Source organism: Hakea prostrata, chromosome 5 (assembly GCF_041222555.1).
Source record: "Hakea prostrata isolate BN-2017 chromosome 5, UWA_Hpros_2, whole genome shotgun sequence".
NCBI classification, from domain to species: Eukaryota; Viridiplantae; Streptophyta; class Magnoliopsida; order Proteales; family Proteaceae; genus Hakea; species Hakea prostrata.
Genome location: NC_142604.1, coordinates 57,818,570 through 57,843,102, shown reverse-complemented (window position 1 = coordinate 57,843,102; position 24,533 = coordinate 57,818,570). Strand labels below are relative to the sequence as shown.

The 24,533-nt window shown below is 40.1% G+C and overlaps 1 pseudogene; it reads left to right on the top strand.

The window, feature by feature from the left end:
- Positions 1–8,761: 8,761 nt before the first annotated feature.
- On the top strand, positions 8,762–9,759 carry LOC149016766 (enoyl-CoA delta isomerase 3 pseudogene; annotated as a pseudogene).
- Positions 9,760–24,533: the final 14,774 nt, after the last annotated feature.

Below are 24,533 nucleotides of genomic sequence, written 5' to 3'. Positions count from 1 at the left end.
AGGTCAAAGTTGAGACTTATAGTTATATCAATGTTAATGTGAAGAAGATTAGGGTAAAAATCTAATACATAATAATGGTCAAATTAACATTAAGACTAGACCCAAAATTAGGGTCAGGATCGGGCCAAAATCAGGTGGATGCTTACTATATTGGTAATGAAAATATAATTTATGACAGGTGTTAAATATTCACCCATGTGGATTATAATTAATTCATCTCCATATGGGTGGAGGGTTCAGACTCAAATCAGGGCCAAAATCATGGGCCTAGATCAACGCCAAGATTAGGGCTAGGATCAGGGTCAAGATCAGGTTCAAAATCAAGGCCAAAATCAAGGCCAGAATCAAGGCCAAGATCAGGGCTAGAATCAGGGCCAAAATCATGGCCAAAATCAAGGCCAAGATTAGGGCCAAAATTAGGGACGGGCCGGGATGGGCTGGGCGGGCCGGGATGGGCTGGGCGGGCCAGAGAGTAATCCCAGGCCCGCCCTTGGCCCTAGTTCAGGGCTAGAATATTTTGGTCCTAACCCGCCCTCAGGGCCAAAATCTTTAGCCCAAGCCCTATTCGGGCTCAGGGTGGGTTAGGGCCGCCAGAGCCAAACTTGCACCCCTAATTGTGGTGGTTCTTAAAACACGTGACTTTAATGGCGATGAGTAAGGTCTAATTTCAATTCTTTTATGAAACTTCTTTGTCGCTATTCTTCCTTCTCATGGAGATCAATTGAGTTTCAACAATCTCAAACCTGAAATTCACCTGTTTCGATGTTTTTTGTTGCATTTGTGCCATCGTTGGACTGCTATGGTTGAAGTCTGGAGGTTGAGACAATTGTGAATGAGAGTACTGATCCTACTGATTAAAACTTACAGGTGATTCAATTTGCCTTCTTAATTCTTGTATGAGAACTGTTATCAACATATTTGTCAGCCATTCATAGGCCAGAGAACTGGTTCTTGAACCAGTCTTGGTAGTCACATCTGGTCTGGATACTTCTTAGTCTTAAGGCCCAAATGCAATCTTGCTTGTCGAGAAGATACAAAAGGATTAAGCTTCCCTTTAACATGGGACTTGGCGAAAAGCTCCACATGGCAGATTTGCATTAAATGTATTCAAGATTTCCATTATCCCATGCGGATGGCAGAAGCTTCACACACTCAAGGCCTCTCTCGAGCCCAGAGTCGTCGGCTTGATTGGCCCCTTTTTATGAACTTCGATCACATCAACAAAAGGGTATGACAGGATTGTCTCTTCTTGACAGGACTTTCCGACTGCTAAAGAGCAGCCTCGCAGGCCACATCATCGGTTCATCATGACCAAAAGTCATCTCCACCGTTCACTTTTCTCTCAAGAGGCCAACTCACATCTTGAGGCCACGAGAGGCTGAAGGTTCGTTATAAATAGCGGATGATCACACAGGTAAAGGAGAGGTTCACCAGCGATTACTCTCCCTCTTAAATCCACCAAGAACATCATCTCCATAAATCTCCTGCATCCTCCTTGGGCATTTATTCCTTTAGGAGTGATTCACAGTTTCTTCTTCAAGGACTGACTTAATCATTGGAGGTGGCTTCCCGTCCTCAGAGGCGACTCACTCTCATCTCGTCTTTGATCGCAGGGGCGTGGTTTGGATCAGGAGCGGACTAGAGAGCTAAGACCCTATTTTTTTCACACCAACATTTAGCGCCGTCTGTGGGAAACTGCTAACAAAATGATCAGTGGCTCTCCTCTTTTCCTTGATCAAGAGGCTCTGGGCAGAAATCTGCGAAGGGTAGAAGGTTATTGAAACGTCGCACTCTCTTTTCCCAGAGAAGAACGTCAATTTCAGACGAAAGGGGTAATGCACGGTTGTCCTTGAGTGTTTGTTGATCCTCCCTTTGGAGTGAATCACACGTTCAACTCGAATCTTACCCTGCGCAATTATGCAAGCCTGTGGTATTGTGGAATGGACGCCCTCAGACGAAGACAGATCTGTATTCTCCCTTCTCCCTAATCGCAATCCAACATACTATGAACAACCTTAACTCCTGCCGTTCCAAACGGCACAAGTTGAGGGAAATAGTCAAGTATACATCGCAGTTGGTACCAATACAAAAAGCTACTATCATAGGTTCTAGGACCTATAAGGTGCTTCCTTGTTTGGAGATGGCTGAAGAAGATTTGTTAAGTTAGGCATCCGAGTCTTAGAAACCTCATTGCCAGAAAAAGGAAGGCCTTCGTAAGAAGGCTGGGACTTTGAAGGATGTACAGCTCTTCTCAGAGCGTGAATAGCAGAAGATTGTCACCAATCTACTTGCTGATCTTTCCCCACTAGATTTGGTCGCGGCTTTGCCTTCCAGCCTTGAAGCACCCGCTGATCAACAATGGGCCATTGCAGCCCTACCCCAGATTTCAATACTTGCGGGGCGTTGGAGGATCACGTGGTTAATTCCAAAGGCTTTAGTTCGCACCAGAAGAGCTTGCCTGACGCGTCTTAGACGTCCCTTTAAAGCAGATTTTCTGTTAGTCACTATTAACAACTAAGAGTCCAGATGCAAGCAGATCTCCGGAGGATGCCCGACCGTGCATACGCAAGGCAAGGTTTCCTCTCACATCTGATGGTGAGAGGCCTTGTAGAATGACTGCAGCGTTCACGAAGCCCCACGTCTTGACCACCAAGGCAAATAGAGTAAACAATACATGTCACAAGCACCGTTGAGCCCTATCATAGCGACATGCTTTATTCAAGTGAGCCAGTCCTTCCAGCCAAAGAAGGAGCACAAGGATGTCTGTATCCTTCGTGAAGAAGCCACTGTATCCAAGGATAGGTTGACAAAGTCATGGGGCAAGAAAAATCTTGGTTAGTACCGGCTCATCAGCGGACACCATGTCCCTGGATGCTTTCCCTTTATCATGGATCAACTAGTAAATGTCACCATCAACCGCAACCTTGATATACAGCTTCTCGAGAAGTTCCATTCCCGTCAGTGGAAACGCAACCTCATTGGATTGTAGGAACCTTCTTCCGACAAGTATCTATGCCCACTATGTTTGTGGAAGTATATAACTTGTCGGCTTGTAACATCTTTTGGGGTTGGCCAGCCTTTAGGGGAGTTGGAGATCGTATCTCTCCCATTTACGTGATATTGAAGTTCCCAACTGCCAAGGGCGTTGGATTCCGCAAGGCTGATCAAGCACAGTCTAGGACCTATCACCTAAACTTGTCAACTACTCCACTTGCAGAAGTCACTCTCACGGTCGATGTACACGACAATAGAAATGAGAGCTTGAGGCAACAAGGAGAACTAGTTAAGAAGGGGCCCTGGCTATTAGGCCTACCCCAGGTACGAAAGGAGTACCCTCTTGGAAAACCTTTGCCCAAGGGTTATCCCGAGAAGTAATTTCCCAGGGATTATTTGAAGGATGCTTCTTAAGCACCTACAACTTCGCTGAAAAGCATTTGCAACTTTTGCAAACTTCACTGAAAAGCTTTTTCATTTCTCAACAAATTCCTGCCCTCAAAGTCTTGAGCATTGGTGAGATACTCTTCTTGACAAGATTTGTCATAATGACTAGAGGGCTAATAATAATAATGTTATGGTAAAAAATTATGGTTCAGGCCAAGGAACCAGAGCAGCTTATTTGGCTGGGACCAAGAGCTAAAATCTGGGCCAAGAGGATTCGTCAGGTACTTCTCAGACTTACCACTTCACCAACGGACAACCTCGATCTTATCTCTAGAAAGTGTCAATAGACCTTGGAAGGGCTCTTGTAGACTTTCGATGGATCTGGAGGAGGCTACGGTGGGGCAGCGTACTTCATGAAGGGATTTACTTGTAGGATAAAGAGCAGATTTCTAAGAGAGGCATGCTGTAAGGTGACCATGCTCGGTTAACAGCAGCCATCACAGTCCTATGCATGAAGAATCTCAAGAAAAACGCAAGATTTGTGTGCCTAAACAGAAAAGGCTAAAAGCAGACTTCTATTCATTACTTAAGCAAAGCAAGAAAGGTTTCCAAAAAATAAGAAACTCTAAAAAAAGTGGTTCTCAAACAAAGGACATAGAAAAAAGAGAGTTGCTGATGTTGAAGGGCCAGTCTTAGGGGTTGACATCCTCAGGCATGGTCACAACAACGCTGCCATTAGGGTTGATCTGCTGGAGAGGAATGGGTTTAGTTTCCTTTTTGGAATCTTCAACTCCGGAAGCAGAAGTAGGAGTAGAAGAGCTTGACGAGGAAGGAGGCTGAGCAGCATTTTCTAGGGAGGAGGACATCCAGCTAAATACCGCAATATTCAGACGTCTGCAAGAGTCTGCGTTAAAAAGAGGATCTTTGCAGATTTCTTTCAACATGTCTTTCGAGAGCTTCTCAGTCATCAGTTTAAAGCATGGTCTAGACCATGTTCGAAGCCTGGCATGGCGGTGTCTACTAGCTCCCTGCGGTATTCCTTGGATTTTTTGAAAGCTTCTACAGCTTCCCCCCCCCCCCCCCCCATCCTCCAATCTTTTGGTCAGCTTCATTACTTCCATTTGAAGGGTCTACTTCTCGCTCTTACTTTTAGAGAGCTTAATCATTTGAGCCTCCCTCTCTCTGGAAACTAGCCAATGAACTCTCAAATTCCTGGCTTCGCATATGCAATCTGAACCTTTCTGATTCAACAGAAAGTTTTTCCTCGACAAGTTGCTAGCTGACTTTGTTTGCTGCATCTAACTCCTTCACTGCCTTATCTCTCTGCTTCAGATATCAGACGTTGTTGGTGTTAAGTTGTTGGACTTGTTCTTTTGAACTGTCGATTTTCTTCAGAAGCACGTCCCTTTCCGCAATGACTTGGGCATGATTAGTCTTCAAAGCAGCGTCTTTACGTTGGAGCTCTTTCATGCTTTTGGTCAGAGATGACACTTCGGAGGATAAGAACTTACTCCGACAAACCAGTCCTTCAGTCATTGAAGCAGTATGATAGGCATTCTTGAGAAGTAAATGGAGTCAATATATATATATATATATATATATATATATATATATATATATATATATATTATATATATATATATATATATATATATATATAAGGGGAGACAAGCTGAAGTTGCGGAATGAATCTTACACGGCCAATCTAGAGAATAGTGTATGCAGAGTAAGATTATTTGCCATTACTTTGTCATCAGAGGTTACACCGTGCTCTAGCCACTCCCTCATCTTCACAGGGTGGTCTAAAAGACCTCCCTCTGTTGAAAGTTGCCACTAAGGAGCCCATACAACAATAGGCGGCTTGATAGGGTCCTTGGAAGTCTGGTCCTCGCCTAAGGGCTGCGAAGATGACTCACCCTGTGTCTCGGAGGGAGATCTTAAAATCCTAGATGAGATATGGGAAGCACAAGCTATAGGAGCCTCTAAAACAATTTGATTAAAGCGGTTGGAACTGATGTTGGAGTTGCTGCTGTTGCAAAAGAAGGGGAAGATTCATCAAAAGAAAGGGGTTTAGAGAAACGGGACGCAAAGGTCCTGGAAGCTGGGTTGGCCTTGCTGGTTTTGGAAGTGGTGACTTGAGAAGTCTTTTCCTTAATGGTTATTCTTGGAAGAGATTGCTTCGGGATATTGACTGGATCACCTTTCGGACCTTCCCCAGAATCGTCGTCCTTCATCATCTTTTTTTGCCTCTAGTCCTTGGAGGAGATGGTAGTTGTTTACGACCCTTATCCCTACTTGACTTCCTTTTCAAGGAAGCCTCTAGGGGGCTGTCTTCACTTGAAACTTCGACAGGGTCTTCATCTTCCCCCACGATTGACGGATCAATCTCTTTCTTCACTTCCTTGAGTACCTCCTTCAAGGTCATCAGCTTGGAATCAGGAGGGGCTTGGCCACTGGCTGTGGAAGTTCTGCAGGGGGTTCATGGAGTCACTCTCGGATCCTTGGTGCTTCTCATGCTCCAGTTTGGCGACTGTCCAAGAAAGATTATATCTTTGAAGGAGAGTTTCTCTATCCAGTAACATGCTGAAAACTGTAAAAAGACATACTTCTTAGAAAAACAAATCTATAGTTAAAAAAGAGAAGGGCTTGGGGCTCACCAGTCATTACCCCCCAAAGTACAAGGGGAGCTTCAAAGTCCATTTCACAACTGTGAATGGGAGCCCCCTTCCCTTTCATGAAGGTGTCATAAAAACGCTTCTCCTTTTTGCTCAAAGAAGGTTTGTCATTCAACTTCTTGATGTCTTGTTGGGAGATGGAAGGCCAGGCAGAGGAAACATGTCCTGAGGGAACTCTAAAGGCTATATACCTGTCTTTCCACCTCTTGTAGCTATTGGGAAGAGATCCTCCATAACCATGAACTTAAGAGTAGCAGTACCACGCTTGCTAAAGCTGTACCATCCTACTCTACCTATGACTCTGATGAAAGTAATACATCTTAACAGGTTCAGACTACACTCGATGTTGAAACGGTGGTAGCACCCCATGAAGCCAATGAGGTATCTCCATCTATTCGGAGCCAGCATTCCAAGATTAAGCCCATAGTACTCTAAGGTATGCCTAATGAAAGGGCAGAGAGGAAACCTCAAATCACTCAGCAACGAATTGAAGTACTAGGGAACTTCCCCTTCTTCAAGCAGGTTTGCCCTTTTGCAGGGACCCGGAAGCCTAACCGGAAAATCTTCTGGGATTCTAAAAGCAGCCTTCATCAGCACCACGTGGTGCGGACGAAGCAAGCTGGAGTAGTCTAGAGGTCCTAACCTGGACTCTTAGGGCATGATGTTCAACAAAGAAAAGAAGTCGAGAAAAGGCTTCAATAGCCATACCCACTCTGTCAGGAAAAACACCTTGTTGTTGAGGAGTCGCTGGTACGCCTAGGGAGCTTGAGGTGGTTCCGGAAGGTGAAACAGTAGAAGGAAGACTACCTTTGTTAGAGGCGGAGACTTCTTTCTCTTCTTCTTCCTTCTGGAAGTCGGATGGGTTCTTAGTGCTGGGATATTTCACATGTGGGAAGAGAAAAAACTGAAAAAAATTGAAGGAATTAATATTAAGGTAATAATATGATTTTTTTTGAGATTAAGAGAATAATATAATTTTTTTTAAAATTGGGGAGGCCATGGCCCCCTGGCCCCACTGTGGTTCCGCCCCTGTGTTTAAATACCTACCTCCACATTAACATATAGGTGTTTAAATACCTACCTCCACTATTTCCAAAGCTCCACTAGCTTGACATGAGCAATGCCTACCATGTTATTAATAAAATTAACAAGGGCAAATTACATATAGTACCCTTGAATTTGCACTCAATTACATTTACTATTCCTAAAAAGAAATCAATTACAAATGCCCTTATTTGTCTATTTATCATTTAACTTTACTACTTAACAAGAAGAAAATATTTATAATTGATTTCTTTTTAGTAGTAGTAGATATAATTGATTATAGATTTTAGGAACCTGTATGTAATTTACCCAATTAACAATCATACTCTTTAATGGGAAAAAAAACAAAATAGTCATGTGATTATATCAATGTAAACATTCTCATTTATGCTTCTAATATTTTCATTTCAGACTTCTTAAACGTGGATCTCTTCTTCCTCTTCCAAATTAAAACATGAAAATTGTCTCTATGGATGCGTTTGTTTGCTGGAATAAAAGTGAGGTGGGAAAATTTTTGAAAAAACAAAAATTTTCCTTTAAATCTTAAAAATGTAGGTTTAGGATAAGTGAAGTTATAAACAAGTTAATGTGTAAACAAGTTATAAATAAGTTTCCTTAATTGAAGGAAACTTGTCTGGGTGAGGAGGCAAGCTAACTTTTCACACTCCAAACTTTTTCAAAACCCTACAAAATGTGTGTGACTTTGGAGAAGAGTGTAAAAAATAAAAAAGTGGGACCCACAATTAATATTTTTTTCACAAAATTCCTCCCTTTCTTCGTTTTCTTTTCCCTCACCCCACTATACTCAAGCACACATATTTTTTTTTTTCACTCTTTTTTCCCACTCAACCTTTGCAAGCAAACGCAGCCTATAAGAACTTTGACTAAAAAAAGAATCTATAAAAACTTTGAACAAGAGAGATTGCATTATCAAAATTAAGAACGATGATTAAAGGAGGAGCATATATTATTAAAAAAAAAAAAAAAAAGAAACAGAGAAGCAGGATCATAGCCAGATTCAATTGACTTTAAATGGATGGAAGATGAGGTTACCTCTTACGACACATTTGTCTTGTTTCAAAGGTATTGCAAGTGTTCAAGGTTTCTTGTAATCATGTTCAAAGAGAACTCCTCTCAACTTTGACACTTAAACCTTGAGACTGACCTATAAACTTTAATAAGAAGGTCGGATGAAACCACAAATGATTTCCATAAGTATTATCTGATACCAGGCATTCCTGTGATTTTGTTTGACTTTGACCATGCTCTCTCAAATCCTACTTTGACAATTGAATTCAAACTACTTAGCAATAATCTTTCCAGCTTCAGCCACCAATAAAGGCTAAAAACATTATTAATTCAAATAATTGATCTCAGCTATTTTCTTTCGAAGATCTAAGGTTCATTCAGGAAAGTTGGGCACACTAAGATTACATCTTCAGGAGAATTTTTATATAATTAATATAAAGAACTTCCTGGCACAAGAGGATTGAAGTCTGACATCTCGTTTGTCTTTTGCCCTCGGTTGCTTTCAACCTGTATCTTTCTAATGAATTTTAACTTTATCAGAGAGTCAGGTCCACCTGCTTGCTGAAATCACCAGTGAGAGCAAGAAAGCTTCTTTCCTGAAACGCCTCTATTTAATCATATATAAATACTAAACAGAGAAGCACCATGCTTAAAACTTCGAAGAAGAGAAACATGTGTACCTTAGAGAAGCGCGGAAGCATTTTCCTGCTCAAACTGACCGGCGCAGATGAGCACAGGCTTAATCCAACCCTCATGGACGCAATTCTTGCTGCTTTAACCCGAGTCCGATCCGAATCTGAAGGAGCTCCTGCTTCCGCTCTGGTGATGACAGCCGAAGGCAAGTTCTTCTGCAATGGATTGGATCTTCCATGGGCGAAAGCGGGTGGAGCCGCCAGTTTCAACGAGCGTATGAGGCTTATCGGATCCAAATTCAAGGCAGTTTCTACCAACATCTTATCTCTGCCAATGCCAACCATCGCGGCCATTTCAGGCCACGCATCTGCAGGGGGATTCATATTGGCTCTGTGTCACGATTATATCCTTATGAGGAAGGATAGAGGAGTTCTGTATCTGAACGAACTCGATATCAGCTTTCCGATTCCGAGACATTACATGGCTATAATTAGGTCGAAGGTGATGTTGCCGTCGGCGAGGCGTGATACGGTGCTTCGTCCAGTGAAGATGAGAGCAGAGGAGGCAGTGGCGAAGGGCATCATCGATTCGGCACATGATACGGTGGAAGAAACAGTTGTTGCAGCAATTCGTTTGGGGGAGGAGTTGGCTGGAAGGAAGTGGAATGGGCAGGTTTATGCACAGATGAGGAAGACGCTTCATTCTCAGGTGTGGGATGAATTCGCTGCTGAAGACCCCAATTCTGTTGAAAATGATATCAAGGCTATCGCTTCACGACTCTAGAATTTTTTTTGGTTTTTTTTGTTTTGGTAAAGACTCTAGACTCTAGATGAGTCATGGTATTGACTGCCAAAAAAAAAAAAAGACCGCCTTTATCCTCATTGCTCTTCTGCTCAATGAGAATCTCTCAAAGTGTCCAATGAGTTATAAATTAGAATGTATAGTGTTCTAATTCAAAGTTAAAGGTAAATTCAATGCTCTCCATGTAGTAAGTGAACAACACTCTTATAAAAAAAAAAAAATAAATAAAAATAAAAAAAAATAAATAAAAAAAAAAAAAGAAGAAGAAGTGAACAACACCATATTTTGAGATTGATAGACATGAACCCATGGTTTATATCATGGAACGAATGTTCGTTCGTTTCGTTCAGTTCGCCCCTAAGTTGCTGTTCAAATTTTAAAAAATGTGAATTTTAACCGGTCGTTGTCAACCACTTTAAATAAATTAGGGTAATTTTCATTTGGACCCCCTGAAGTTTGACTCAGGTCACTTTTAATCCAAAGAAGATGATATTTTGCATCTGCCTCCCCTGAGGTTTTAAAAAAAGTCAATGTAAGGACAAATTAATTTTTTATGACCAAAGTGCCCTTGTATATATTTAAATTTTTATTTTATGATAATTATAACTTTTTCTTTTTAACAATCAAGGGGTTTATTAGATACTAAATTTACAAAATCAAACCCTTGGGTGAAACCAGATGGAAGCCCAAGAATCCTCACTCAAACTCATCAAAGGTGTTGAATCTGTTGATATCTTTATGTGATTGCAATAGTGTAGATCAATTAAACAAGCCACCAAAAAGAGCCAAAACCATTACTTTGGACGCTGGTGGCAGTAATTTTGCTGGAATCTGAAAAATGCTTGAGATAATGATTAAAACCCAGATCACGTTTCTCATAAGCAAAGGGATTCCAAATTGCAGCATTAGAAAAAACCCACCTGGGTTTTACTTCTCGGTTGAACACTAGATAAAACCCACCTGGGTTTTGTTGAGGAGTAGCCAAGAAAAAGAAACAAAAGACGATTTGCAAAGATAAGATGAAAATGGAAGCTTTTGTGTGAGAATGAGAGTGAGAGAATAAGGAGAAGAGAGAGCGATTTGTAGGTAAAAGCAAGAGAAATTAACGAGGATAGGCAATTCTTGTCCTGCACCGTATTTCTCCTCTTTTCTCCTCTATTTTTCTTTTAAGCTTTCTAACGATTGAAACTTACCATTCATTGCCACCAGTGGTCGTTGGGAATTCAAGGTAAACCAGAAAAGATATGAAACGAAAAGGAACCAAACCTCCAGTGAAGACTCTTAGTCTGCCGATTAGTTTGAGTGAAGACTCTTGGGCTTCCATCTGGTTTCCCCCAAGGGTTTGATTCTGTAAATTTAGAGTTTAAGAAACCCCTTAATTGTAAAAAGAGAAATTCTAATTGCAAGCATACCTTAGTTTTTTATTAGGTCGGATTGAAATTTATATTTGTGATGCTAACCTGATGGCCTACTGTGGGATTACAAAACAAAAAATTTAAATATATACAAGGGCACTTTGGTCATAAAAAATTGATCTGTCCTTACATTGATTTTTTTGTAAACCTCAGGGGAGGCAGATGCAAAATATCATCTTCTTTGGGTTAAAAGTGACTTAAGTCAAACCTCAGGGGGTCCAGATGAAAATTACCCAATAAATTAATCCAAACATCACGCTCAGTTAAATAAATTAATGTAAAGTTTAAAATATCCTGCAAAACATCACAATCAATTAAATAAAATAATATAAAATTTGAATGGTGTGTCAGGCATTAAATGCTTTAACTCTTTAACTCATATTTTATAAATAAAAAAAATAATATATCATCGAAATGTGTGTGATTGTAAACCAAGCAACCGTCAAAGTGTCAAATCACTTTTTAATTTTTACCAAAAAAACTATTTTTTAACGGTGATGGAACATTGGAACTCATGGATGACTGACATCGTCTTCTTCGCTTCTTCTTCTGTTCTTCAGTTCCTCTTCTGGGTTTCGCCGGCGAGATTTCAAGGTATTCCTCTCGACCAGCAGCGTCTCATCTTCGCCGGAAATCAGCTCGAGGATGGAAGGACCGTCGCCAATTACAACATCCAGAAGTCAACCCTTCACTTGGTTTTCCGTCTCAGAATCGCGCCAGATATCGCCATATCGCCGAGATTTCGGCAAAATCTCGGCGATATAAAGTTAATCTAGTTTCGCCCCCTGGTTTCGTTTTGCCAAGGGGCAAAACTGGCGAAATATCGCCGAAATAACTTTCCATGGTTTATATGATATTATAAGCAAAAGTTTTGAACAAAAAAGTAATATAAAATGGGTAAAATTAAGGTAAGGTTTGACCTGACTTATTAAAACATGATTCATGATTCGTGGTTCAGACCCATTATAGTGGACAAGTACCAGGCTGAGTACCACATGGTTGGGTTGATTCTGACTAAGTGAAGTAGGACAAGGTTCAGGTATGCAAGTACCCGCTAAACCCACGTTGAAAGCGTCCTCGTGGAAAGACTATGTCAATGGCTAGCTATGGAAGTAGCCGGAGTGTATACCCATAGCAAGATATGGGAGAGTGACTCTCGAAGCAACAGCTCAAGTGGAGTCAATCTCGGGAACTGCCGAAAGTGGGAGCGTCTCCGAAAGGAAACCCATGTCACATCCGACGGTCCAGATTGATGGAGCAGACAAGATACGTGGAGTAAATGACTCAAGGTAACCTCTATATAAGCTCAACTCATGGGACCCGCAAGGTAGGATGAACAACCTTCACTGTTGCGTCTGGACTAACTTATCGTTGGAAGCAGTTCCACGATCTACCCCTGGTCGGCCATTTTAACTCTTTTTTGAGCGCAGGTCATCCAACTAATAGCGTAGTGCATATAAGTTATAGATGCAACACACATAAATCCATATTGTTATCTATTTGTTATTAAAAAAATAAATTATGAAGAGCAAATTGCTCCAATACCCCAAAAAAAGATCTTAATGTACTGACACCCTTTTTTTTTTTTTTATGTTTCATAAGCATAGGCACCCTAGAGTTGGACTTACAATTGACACATTAGTCCAGTCCGTTGGTGCTTTCAATTAAATCATCAAATGATGAAAGAGCAACACCCATAAATCCATATTGTTATTTGTCAATCATTAAAAAATATTTTATGAAAGAACAAATTGCTCCAATACCCCAAAACAAAGGCCTTAATGTGCTGACACTAATAAGTTGATTTCATGTATATTATTTTAGATGATTAATTTGCTAGATTTCCATGTGTTTATAATTATTCTATATCAATTTACCCTAATATTATATAAAAATGAATATGTTGCACCATTTCCTTTAATTTTCGTGATTTTATACATTTCCTAGCAAATCCTAATTAAGATTTATTATTTTGTTTGTAGGAAATTATCAATCAAATCTGCAGGGGTATTATTGAAAAATTCGGTGAAAAGAGTCTTAATGGAATCAAGTTGGATTTTATTCCACTCCTAAAATGAAAGTCTTGTTCATCAAGTTACAGTGCACTTTAAAAGCTTCATCAAGTAAAAAACATGGAGATAAGGATTCGTTGCATGCTTCAAGATTTTATTTCCTATTTGGGACTGGATCAAAGAAGGAAAAAGAGGAAAAAGAATCCTATTCAGAGAAGGAAAAGAGAAAAACCCTGTTTTTGAGTGTCTCTGTTCAGTTTCGATCAAGCTCTTCACTGGATGGTCCTCCATTGTCTGATCTAGCTGATATTTGGAGGAGAGCTTTAAGACTTCTTGACCTTCAAATCCAACGGTGGAATAGTGCATTTGAGCTCTCTAAGTCAGTCGGATTTGTATGCCAAAACCCTCATTGATTGAGTCAGATTAGGAAACTAGAATTGTATCAAATAGAGACTAGCCTATAAAGGGTGTCACATCCACCCAACCGGTACCCCATTTGGAATACCTGGGAATGTGATCCACAGTCCAAGGATCAAGATTCGTAGGTCCATGCCTCCCACATACACAATGACATAATTATGAACAATGATATTCAAGGTAAAAACAACTAATATTAAGTATAAGATTAAATAAATCGAGTGCGGAAGACCAGATAATATCAAAGTATGAACATAGTCATAAAGGTGAGAGAATGTATGATAACCACCCTCTCAGAGCAGCGGAAAAGAAGTGTGATAAAGTTAATTACATGTCCAAGTATCTGAAAGATAAATCCAACAAGTTAATTACAGGCCCAAATACTCCAAAAATACACCAGGGAAATGAGACACTAAGCTAGGGTTTCCTCTACTCTAATAATAGTCTCCTCAATGGTACGGATGAAGTAAACCCAGCTTTGCCGCTCCCGCACAATTGTGGGGCTAACCTTGGTGGGGATAGTAATCCTCCTCGGCACCAACACTCGGATCTTCACAGATGCCACTACCCGAAGGGTAGTATGCGGAATCATAGTCCGTCTCGAAGGGGGTGCCATCATAGTCTTCGGTACCTGTAGGATAATCTAAAAACATTTGTACAAAAGGAATGAGTTCGAAGAACTCAGCAAGGTAGTTATTCCATAATTAGAAATCATACACATACAAAACATACATAATGCAATGTGATATGGAACATATGATGCAGTATGATTCTAACTCTATGAATGCTAGTCTCTAGGGTAGACATGCTTTAAGTCATAGCACCATACTTCTTTGGGTGGTCAGTCACTCCCCCTTAATCATACAAGATATCTTGGATCTGCCAGGGAAGTTCAATAAAGTCATCTAAAAAACCATGGTAAGGGAATAGGTCACCGCTCTCTCACATCACCGTTTGGTATAAGTATTGGCGCATGTCACAGTAAAGCCTAGCCCAATGCAAGTCATCTACTCAGTCGGTCAAGTCAGATCCAGATACGTCCATTCCTCGCCCCCGGCAATCCTTTCCGGTATCCTTCACACTAGAGTCAGCGAAATCCCGAATTTCAGACTCGTCAACCCTATTGGTCATCCACAAATAGTAAACGGGAAGCTCTCACGTCCTCTCACGGATTGGTTACCGGTCTTGAGCGGCCGTGAGCCCAAGTCCGGCCATTTGCAACCCTACCAATAAATGGCCCCTTTCGGGTATCCGTAGTATGATTTATGTCCCCTACCGGATTGGTTACCGGCCTAGAGCGCCCATCCAACCATACACTACCACGGGTTGTTCGGTCTCAATGCCCTTCCGATTCGGGTCTGACACGACAAGGATAAACCTAGCCAACCAACTAGACAGTCCTATGTATGTCATCCAATAACCCGGGAGAGTGTCGATAGGCACCATCGGAGAACATCCCATACTATTCCCTCTGATGCCTAAGGACAAAAGTGTCAATAGAACACTCCCCAATCCCAAGTTGTACGTAAACAATCACATATTCAAGTTCATCATCTTTCATGCATCCAATACATCTTATCATAAAAGCTAAATCATGATATTGAAATGAATCATCATAGACATAAGTAAACAAGAATAGTAATGTAACATGACAAGAGTATGAAGATTTCAACACTACTGTTCTAACACATATATAACAGTCTTATAAAGATTTATTAGTAATCAAGAGATTCTACTCATAAACAAGAACATAAATCATAAGTTGGTGGTCTATATGTTTATGGAGATAACCATCCTTATCTTGGGTTGAATTCATGATGAATTGAGAATACCAAGAAATAGTCCAAAAGAATTGTTAAGGCCCTAAACAAACATCAATAATGAGTTAGAGAAGACATTGGGAAGATTGGATCTTAATTGGATCAAAACTGGCCAAGGTTGCTGTCAGCAACAACTTTGGTCGATGGTATCGACCAAAAGGATCAGCCAAAATTTCTTTCGGGACAGAATAATGGATTTTGGGGGTTTTCATCCGAAATTGGTTTTCCGGTGTTCGAATCAATCTGAAACTTGGAGGAATACTTAACAACAGTAGTAGGACACTATAAGTCAAGAAATTTACCCAATCCAATGGTCCAAACAAAAAGCCCCAAATTGAGCTAACAAGTTCATGTGACAAACATCATGGCATAAGTTGGGATTGATTGCATTGACATGGAAATGGCATGTAGTAGCTAGGGGAACTAATAGAATTTCAATTGGAATCATATAGTAGTGAAAAACATGAACATAGCATGTCCTATAACTCAGTTTGGTATAAAATGGCATGATGTTAATAGAAAATTTAAGGAATACATATGCTAGGCATGAGATGGAGGCATAGCATCAATGGATGGTTAAGAAGATCATAGGTTAATCATGTGTAGACACTTGGAGTGGTGGTTGCAAGGCTGCAGCACCATTTCCAATGTCTCACCAGCAAGATGGGAATAGAAAAGAATAGAAAATGGTAGGATAGAGAGTGGAATGGTGATTCATACCTTGGTGTGGAAGATGTAGACAAGAATCAATAGTAAACAATGAGTTTTTGATGAGGTGCCCTTCACATTAGCCAAGGAGATGCCTTGGGAAGCTCTCCCCACGATTTCAGGTGAAAAAATGATTGCAATAGGGCTCAAGGCTCGAGGTGATAATACACAGAATGGGAATATTCCATTGAATCATTAACTTGACAGACTGGGAAACTTTGGTCGATGGCATCGACCAAAGGATCGACCAAAATGTTTCTCAGCAGAAAAACAGGTTTAGTTCAGCAACTTCAAGTAGGGATTTGAAAGGCTATACAAGGTCAATTTGAGTGAGGTTTTCTTCCACAATTCAATCAAGAAGTCTAGTTTCGGGGAATACCTTCGGATTGTGCACAGGAGGTCATTAGGTACATCAACTAGATTAATTTTCTCCGATGCGCAGACTTTCCTTAAACACTGACAATGCATTTAAGCATGGGGTATCATCATCAATGTCCATAGGCTCAGTCTCCGAATCATGATCATCAATCAGAATGGTCCATAAGTCTCTTCTACCACCGCTTCGGGTCTTCGGACCTAAATACAACGAGGGAACTTGGTTTGGGTTTGGGTTTAAAAATAATTTTATATTTTACAAAGGGGACTCTAGAAAAAACATTTTTAGAGCTTTGGAGGAGCATAGAGGACGAATTTGGAGAACAACCTTCATTGTTGCATCTAGACTAACTTAATTGTTCAAAGCGATTCCACAACCTACCCCAAGTTGGCCGTTCTAACTCTTATGTGCGTGTAGGTCATCCAACTAATTGTGTAGCGCATACAAGTTATGGATGCAACGCCCATAAATCCATATTGTTATCTATTTGTTATTAAAAAATATTTTATGAAAGAGAAAATTGCTCCAATACCCCAAAACAAATACCTTAATGTACTGACACCCCTTTTTTTTTATGTTCCATAAGCATATGCACCCTAGAGTGGGACTTACAATTGACACATTAGTCCAGTCCATTGGTGCTTTCAATTAAGTCATTGTTTAAATTATTTCAAATGATGAAGGAGCAACACCCATAAATCCATATTGTTATTTGTCAGTCATTAAAAAATATTTTATGAAAGGGCAAATTGCTCCAATACCCCTAAACAAAGGCCTTAGTGTGCTGACACCCTTTTTTTTTATGTTTTGTAAACATAGGCACCCTAGAGTTGGACTTACAATAGACACATTAGTCCAGGTTGATATTGCTTTTTGTTAAATTGTTGTTTGAAATATTTCAATTCCAAAACTATCCCTGATTGTATAGGAGATTACGGCACTAACCCAATCCTACTTGGGATGTTCTCTTCCTCATTGTTCATTTTTTTACAACCTTGAACTACCATCAGAAACCAAAAACCTACCTCTTTTGAAATCCAAATCAAGTTGTAAGAACAAAATCGACAAAAGATTCCATTGAAAAGACAATTGGTACGAACCAACAAGACAAAATTTGTTGTACTCTACTATGCTCAAATCGGGAAATTCTTCTTGTCGCCATCATCTATTTATTCCTTAGGTACTTTCTTTTGAGTGTGTGTGCATAGTTTCAGCTTCTTCGTGTGTGAAGGAAAGACACACTCTCTCTCTCTAACATGAAAGAGAGAGACACCCTCTTTTGTTTCTTCATTTTCTGGATAGCTCTCAATTCTTCTTTGAGCATGGGGGGAGAGAGAGAGAGACCCCTGTTCTTCATTCTATAGTTCAACCATTTGTGCATGGGAGAGAGAGAGAGAAAAAGGGGTTTTGGGCTAGTGGATTAGATGAGATTGATTGCAGCATAATATCTGGTTAGTTTTTCTTTGAAGGAAAAATGTGAACGGGTATAATGGTTTTTTTGTTTTAATTGTTGAAGGGTATAATGGTCTTTTCATCTCTAACATGAACTATTCTAACAAAAAAATGGATGGATGTGTTTTTTTTTTTGGGTAGAAAAGTCCTTTATTCAAGGGAAAAGCCGAGGAAATGGTTACACAAAATTCCCACAACCAAGGAGCGGATGTAGGCCAAATAGTCGTGCTCACAATCGACTTGGCCCTCCTTACCAGGTGATCAACTATCGAGTTGATCTCCCTAGAAACATAGAAGAAGTGACACTCTTCAAAATAAGAGCCCATATGCAGAATATCTGCTACAATAGGGCCAATTCCTAAGGAAAATGGGCCTTGTGGGCGACTTAATAAAGTCACTAACTCTTGGCAGTCAATTTCGAAGTGGGCTCTTCCAACAACCTCAGATAAGGCATGTAACATTGCAGCCCATAAAGCCTTTGCCTCGCCCAAAAGTTGGGAAGTCGCTTCACTTGGTTCAGATACCTCCAAGATGGAGTCTTAGATGGTCTCGAATAATGCAACACAATCCTGCCATGTGTGACTGTTTATCCCAAGTTGCATCACTGTTGATCTTGTGATATCCTCTTGGTGGTGGTAACCATTGTTGAGTTGGGCCTACTTGAGTTTTGCAGCTACTTGTACAAGCAAAGGAAAGCCTATGGGCTTAGAAAAATTCCATTGCTGCTGAATGAGCAGCCTCTCCCACAAGCTTTGGGGTCCATATATGTTTTTGATATAGTGTCTTTTCTTGCACACCACAAAGCCCAACTCATGTAAAAGCATTGTCCAATTAATATTCTGGAACATACTTTTTTTACCTTCATTGACCTTTATAAGCCCATCAATCCACTTGGCAACATTCTTGTTTGAAGTTATAAATCCTAGTTGACTCCCAAACTAAGTAGCATGTGCATGGTTGCATTCAAATAGGATATGCTCAATAGTCTCCATAGGATGGCCACAATACACACAACTTGGGTCCATTTGACACTGTCTTTTGTCCACACCATCACCAATTGCAAGACCACTTGCTAATACCCTCCACATAAAGTGTTTTATCTTGGGAGCAACTTTGGCATACCAAACATGTGTCCACACCCGATCTAGGATGGTAAATTGCTTTGATTGAGATAAATCCATTCTTTGCTCCAAACCATTGTTGGGTATCTTTAGTAGGAAAATCCTAAGTGAGATCTACAGAATTGCCTTAGCATCAATAGGATGAAAGAACTATTGAATAATATCCCTCTTCCACACTCGATTCTCTCCATCAATTAATTGAGAAACCCATTGTAGCCCCCCTTGAGATGGCCTTGTGTGCTGAATTTTATAGCCTATAGTTGTAGGTAACCACTGTGCTTCCCAAATGTCGATCTGGTCCCCTAATTCAACTTTCCACACCATATGGTTTCTCAAAATCTTCATACCTTCAAAAATGCCTTTCCATGCCCAAGAACCTTGATGTGTTGGTGAAACATAAAAAAATCACAATGTGGAAAATAGATTGATTTATAAAATGTAGCCCATAAAGAAGTTGGCTCCATCCATAACTTTGCAGCCACTTTAGTGAATAAAGCCATATTTGAAGATGTGAATCTTTAAAACCAAGTCCCCCTTTGGTTTTAGATTGGCAAATTCTATCCCACAACATCCAATGAGCTTTTGATTTATCGCCCACTTGGCCCCAAAAGAAATTTGCTACCGCTTTGTTAATCTGGTTGTGAATAGCTTTAGGGAGCTTAAAGTGGGAACCAACATATTGTGGAAGTGCGAATACAACGGATCTTAGGAGAATATCCTTGTTGGCATGGGACAACATCAAAACCTTCCACCCTTCTAGTTTCTGAATAACCCTTGCACTAATTTCTTTGAAAGCTTGCTCCTTCACAACTTCGATTTCGGATGGAAGTCCTAGGTATTTAGTTGGACCTTTTGCATAAGATATTTTGAGCACATGTGAGAACCATCTTCAGAATTTCATAGGAGTGTTGGGGCTGAAAAACAAACTAGATTTCTTCAAGTTGATAGCATGTCCACTAACCCTGCAATAACGCTCCAAGCAAGCCTTTAAATTGCATACATTCTTCATATTGAGTTATGAGAATAACAAACAATAGTCAACAAATACAAGGTGAGATAAAAATGGGGTTTGATTCTTAACTTTAATCACATGGATTAAATGAGCTTCTTTGGCTGCCTGCATCATTGCACTAAAACCTTAAGCCCAAAGTATAAAAATAAAAGGTGATAGAGGATCTCATTGATGTATGCCTATGGTAGGGATAAATTAGTCTAGAGATGTTGCCATTAATCAGAAGTTTATAGAAGACTGATGTAATGCAACTCATAACCCATGTAACTCACTTCTAAGCAATCCCAAACTTAAGAAGAGCCTCCACATACCTCCACTCAAGATGATCATATGCTTTTTTCATATCAAATTTAAGTGCTACAAATTTCTTTTTACCTTTTTTCGCTTTTTAATATAATGGAAAACTTCATGGGCCATGAAGATAATATCCGATGATATAAATGCAAAATGAAAGGAGAAGACCATTGTGTCTAAGATATGCTTTAATCTAGTGGCAAAAATTTTGGAGATGCATTTTGCAGCCACTCCACCCAAACTAATCGGTTTATATTGCTTAGCCAATTCTGGACTTTCCACTTTATGTAACAAACACATATAGGAAACATTCATACTTTCGTTTAGATAACTAGTTTCAAAGAAATCAAGCACAAATTCACCAAGTCAACATGTATAGAGTCCCATAATTTTTGAAAGAACATAGGAGGGAGACCATCTGGGTCGGGAGCCTTTAATACTCCCATAGAGAACAATGATGACTTGATCTCTTCAATAGAGGGTGTAGCACATAATGTCTTATTCATCTCCTCAATTATAATAGGATTAGTAGAGCGAAGTACTTGATCAAGCTCATCCTGACAAATAGCTTATGATGTAAGAGCTGAGTTGAAATGATCAAATAAAATCTCTACTATTTCATCCTAAGAAGATGTCCATTTACCTTCATGGTCTTTAATCTGCAAAATTTTATTCCTTTGTCTGCGATGTAAAGTGCTTGCATGAAAGAAATTTGTGTTGGCATCACCTCCTTTGGGCCATTCGTTGCATAATTTTGATGCTTCAACTCTTCCTCTCTCTTGAATTCCTCCTCAAGCTCACTAGTTAAGCTATCCACCTCTTCCTGTGAATAATGTCCATCTCCTTTCAGTTGCAACACTTCCAGTTTCTTTTTCAATTCCTCTATATTCTTTTATATATGCCCAAACACTTCCTTGTTTCAAGTTTTGAATGGTTCTTAGCATTTCTCCATCTTAGATTCAAGGATCTGAGGTGCCGAACTTGAGCATTGTTGATTCCATACTTGGACTGCTATATGCCGACATTGTGGATGTCTAAACCATGAGTTTAGAAAACGAAAAGGTCGTTTCCCTCTACAGTTACCTCCCATGGTATCTAGGACTAATGCATTGTGATCAGAACCGTATGATGGCTGGACAAAAACTGTTGCATTTGCATATAGGAACCTCCACTCTGCATTACATAAAACTCTATCTTAACGAACTCTAAGGTTCAAAAAACCTTTCCATTTAGTAGTCCATGTCAATGCGAGACCTTTATAGCCCAAGTCCATTAAGCCACAATTATTAATGCAGTCCTGAAATGTAGAGCAATCATAAGACAATTTTTGGTTTCCTCCTTTTTTCTCCACCCATTGTATATGTGAGTTGAAATCTCCAATTAATATGAAGGAGCCTTGGAGCTGTACCTTTCTCTTCAATTTGCTTCCATACCAAGTGTCGGTTAGCTCGAATAGGGTCCCCATAAACAAAAGAAAGAAACCAAGGATCTTCTTTGCTGACTATAATATATGTATCCACTAACCTGATATAAGCACTCAAAATGTGAATGTCAATGTGACCTGCTGAACCAATTGGATTCACATGGAATGAGGCATCCATTTGCAGAGTTTGCTGCCAACTAACCATCCTACTATCATCAATGTGAGTTTCCATCAAGAAAATGACATCTAGTCTATAAGTTTTACAAAAATTCTTTAAGGCTTTATGTGTCAAGGGACAACCAAATCCTTGCATGTTCCATGATTGGACTTTCATTGCTACCCTTGGGGGAGTCCCCTTCTACCTCCACGAGCCTTTGATTGAAAATTGTTGTTGATCATGCGCCATAGGCATAAGGTCGATGGTAAGAGGTTCAACATATTTTGAAGATTTGGGTCGTTTTGCCTTGGGTTGTTTTTTCTGGGTGGGTTTAGGAGTTGAAGGTTTAGCAAAGTGTGTAGTATGGGCAATATCTTGGCAAAACACCATGCTAGTGGTAGCAGTGATAGGGATAGGTGGAGCGATACTAGGAGCTGTAATGGATGAAGATGGGTGAGTTGGGTTTAATAAGTGTGGAGAAATGGTATTAGAAAGAAGTGGAGGGGTTGGACCATTGGGTGATGGGTTGGGATTTTGGTCAATGAATTGGCCTTGAAGGTACCATGGGTTTAAAGGAAATGGGTTAGGAGAGGGGTAAATGGGCTATGGGCTTGAGAAATCAGATATAGTGACCTAGTAAGTTGAGGCAATAACTGTAGGATTGCATTAGTCAAGTTAGGTCTCTGTATCATTTGAGTTTGCAATGCATAAAGTGATGGGTTTGGAATATATGGAGTTTGGGACTGGGTTGTCATATTGCGAAAATGTATGTTGGTAGGCAAAGGTTGCATGAAGGGGTAGGACGTTTTGGAGTGCCAGGTGTCATATAATGGTGTAGTGTAGGGGAACAAGCACTAGCAATGGGATTTGTTGGGCTGTCACAGAGAAAATGGGATCAAGGAGAGGTGTGTTTTGAGGTTGATTTTGTGGTCCAAGCATATTGCTAGGCAGTTGATGAATCAACAGTGATGAAGGGATTAGGTCCGCTTGTGTGGGTGATGTGGCAAGAGAGATCATGGAGACAGACTGTAACAAAGGTATCTGATGAAGGGATGGATGTTTTTGAATCTTAAAATGAAGTGTCCATACATTAAGGTCTTTGTTTAGGGTTTAGGATTTTTTTCTTGCTCGGATGAGCATTACCGTGAACTTTTGCCAAAAAGTTTATACTACTACCGCTGAGATGGTCTGCTTTAACTTGTTGCCGGAGAAGCAATTGGTTTTATAAATACCTTTCAATTCCATCTCTGCCTCCCTAGAACTAGTGGGTGTCCCCTCCTGAGAGGGGTATTTTGGTTTTTTTATTTTTCTTTGGCTTTCATTTACGGTTTTCCTTAGCAATAGAATGATAGTCTATTAATGGTGTTATTATCTCTCAACATCTGTCATTGATTCTTGTTGAAAGTTCTAGCAATTTGTTAATGTTTCACACTAGATAAGTGCTTCTCCAGCTGTTAGGTTTTTTATTTTTATTTTTTATTTTTTATTTCTTTACTCACTCATTGTATTTGCCATTTGTTGTTTTATCCCTTTATCGCATTTCTTTCTTCTTCGTATATGTCATTTGTTGTTTTCCCCTATAGTTGCATTTCTGTATTCTAGTAGGTGTCTTTCTCTCCTGTGCTAATAACTTTGGTTGTATTTTTTCTATACTTTATCTGACTCTTTGTATAATTTGGGAATCTGCGAAGGTCTCGGAGACCAACATGGAGACCCCACCGTCCACAGTGGAGAAATTTTTGCCGGATATTATCCTTCAAGAAATAGAATCCATGGCTTTGGAGCCTCTATTAATTAGATGGGCAAATTTGGGTGAATTCGTGGCTACGGGAAAGATAATCACAAACAAGCGCATTGGGGCATCCACAATATCACTCTCTCTGCAAAAAGCTTGGAGCATCCATCGGGAACTTGAGGTTGTTCAAGTGGGCTGGAAGCTATTTCTAATACAGTTGGCCAACGCTGAAGAGATCAATACAACCATCAACCAGGGACCATGGCTTCTCAAAAAATACCTAATGACTCTCAACCAATGGAATCCACACACTTTGGTTGATTAGGTCCAATTTGACTCATATGACATTTGGGTTCAGGCCTCTAATCTACCACCGAACCTACAAAATGCTGAGAAGGCTTCTCCAATAGGAAATAAATTGGATACTTTCAAGTCTTTCCAACCTCACAACAATTTGAGGGATGTAGGGGAAACCCCTAGCAATCCGTGTGAATTGATCAATCCAAGTACCAATCAAGCCTGCCTTAGGGTGTTTCGTCCAAGGAATGCAGAAATCTGGGTGGATCTTTAATATAAAAAATTGCCGTTAATGTGTTATTTTTGTGGATACTTTGCACATGAAGGCCGCACATGTATGATTTGCATGAGCTTGGACAATGGAGGCATTCCAAATTTTGATGATATCTCGGATGCTAACTATGGAGAGATTTGTGCTACACATTTTGGTGACTAGATTATGGCAGGGAGCGTTGCAAGCAGACCACACTAAAGGGAGGTTCATAAATTATTAGCCAAAGTAACTCTAATTGAATAAAGACTCATGATGCCTCCTGCTAATGGACAAAGTTTTCTCAAGTTTATTAAGGAGCTTCTTATAGTTCCATAAGTTATGCTAGAGATCTCGCTACATTTTCTTGAGTTGTTAGTCGGCGTCGTTGGAGGGAGGAGAAACAACAATCAACTTGGGTTGGCTGATACACCATCAAAGGAAATGGTAAATCAAAACTCTAGGTTGGACTCATCTACTC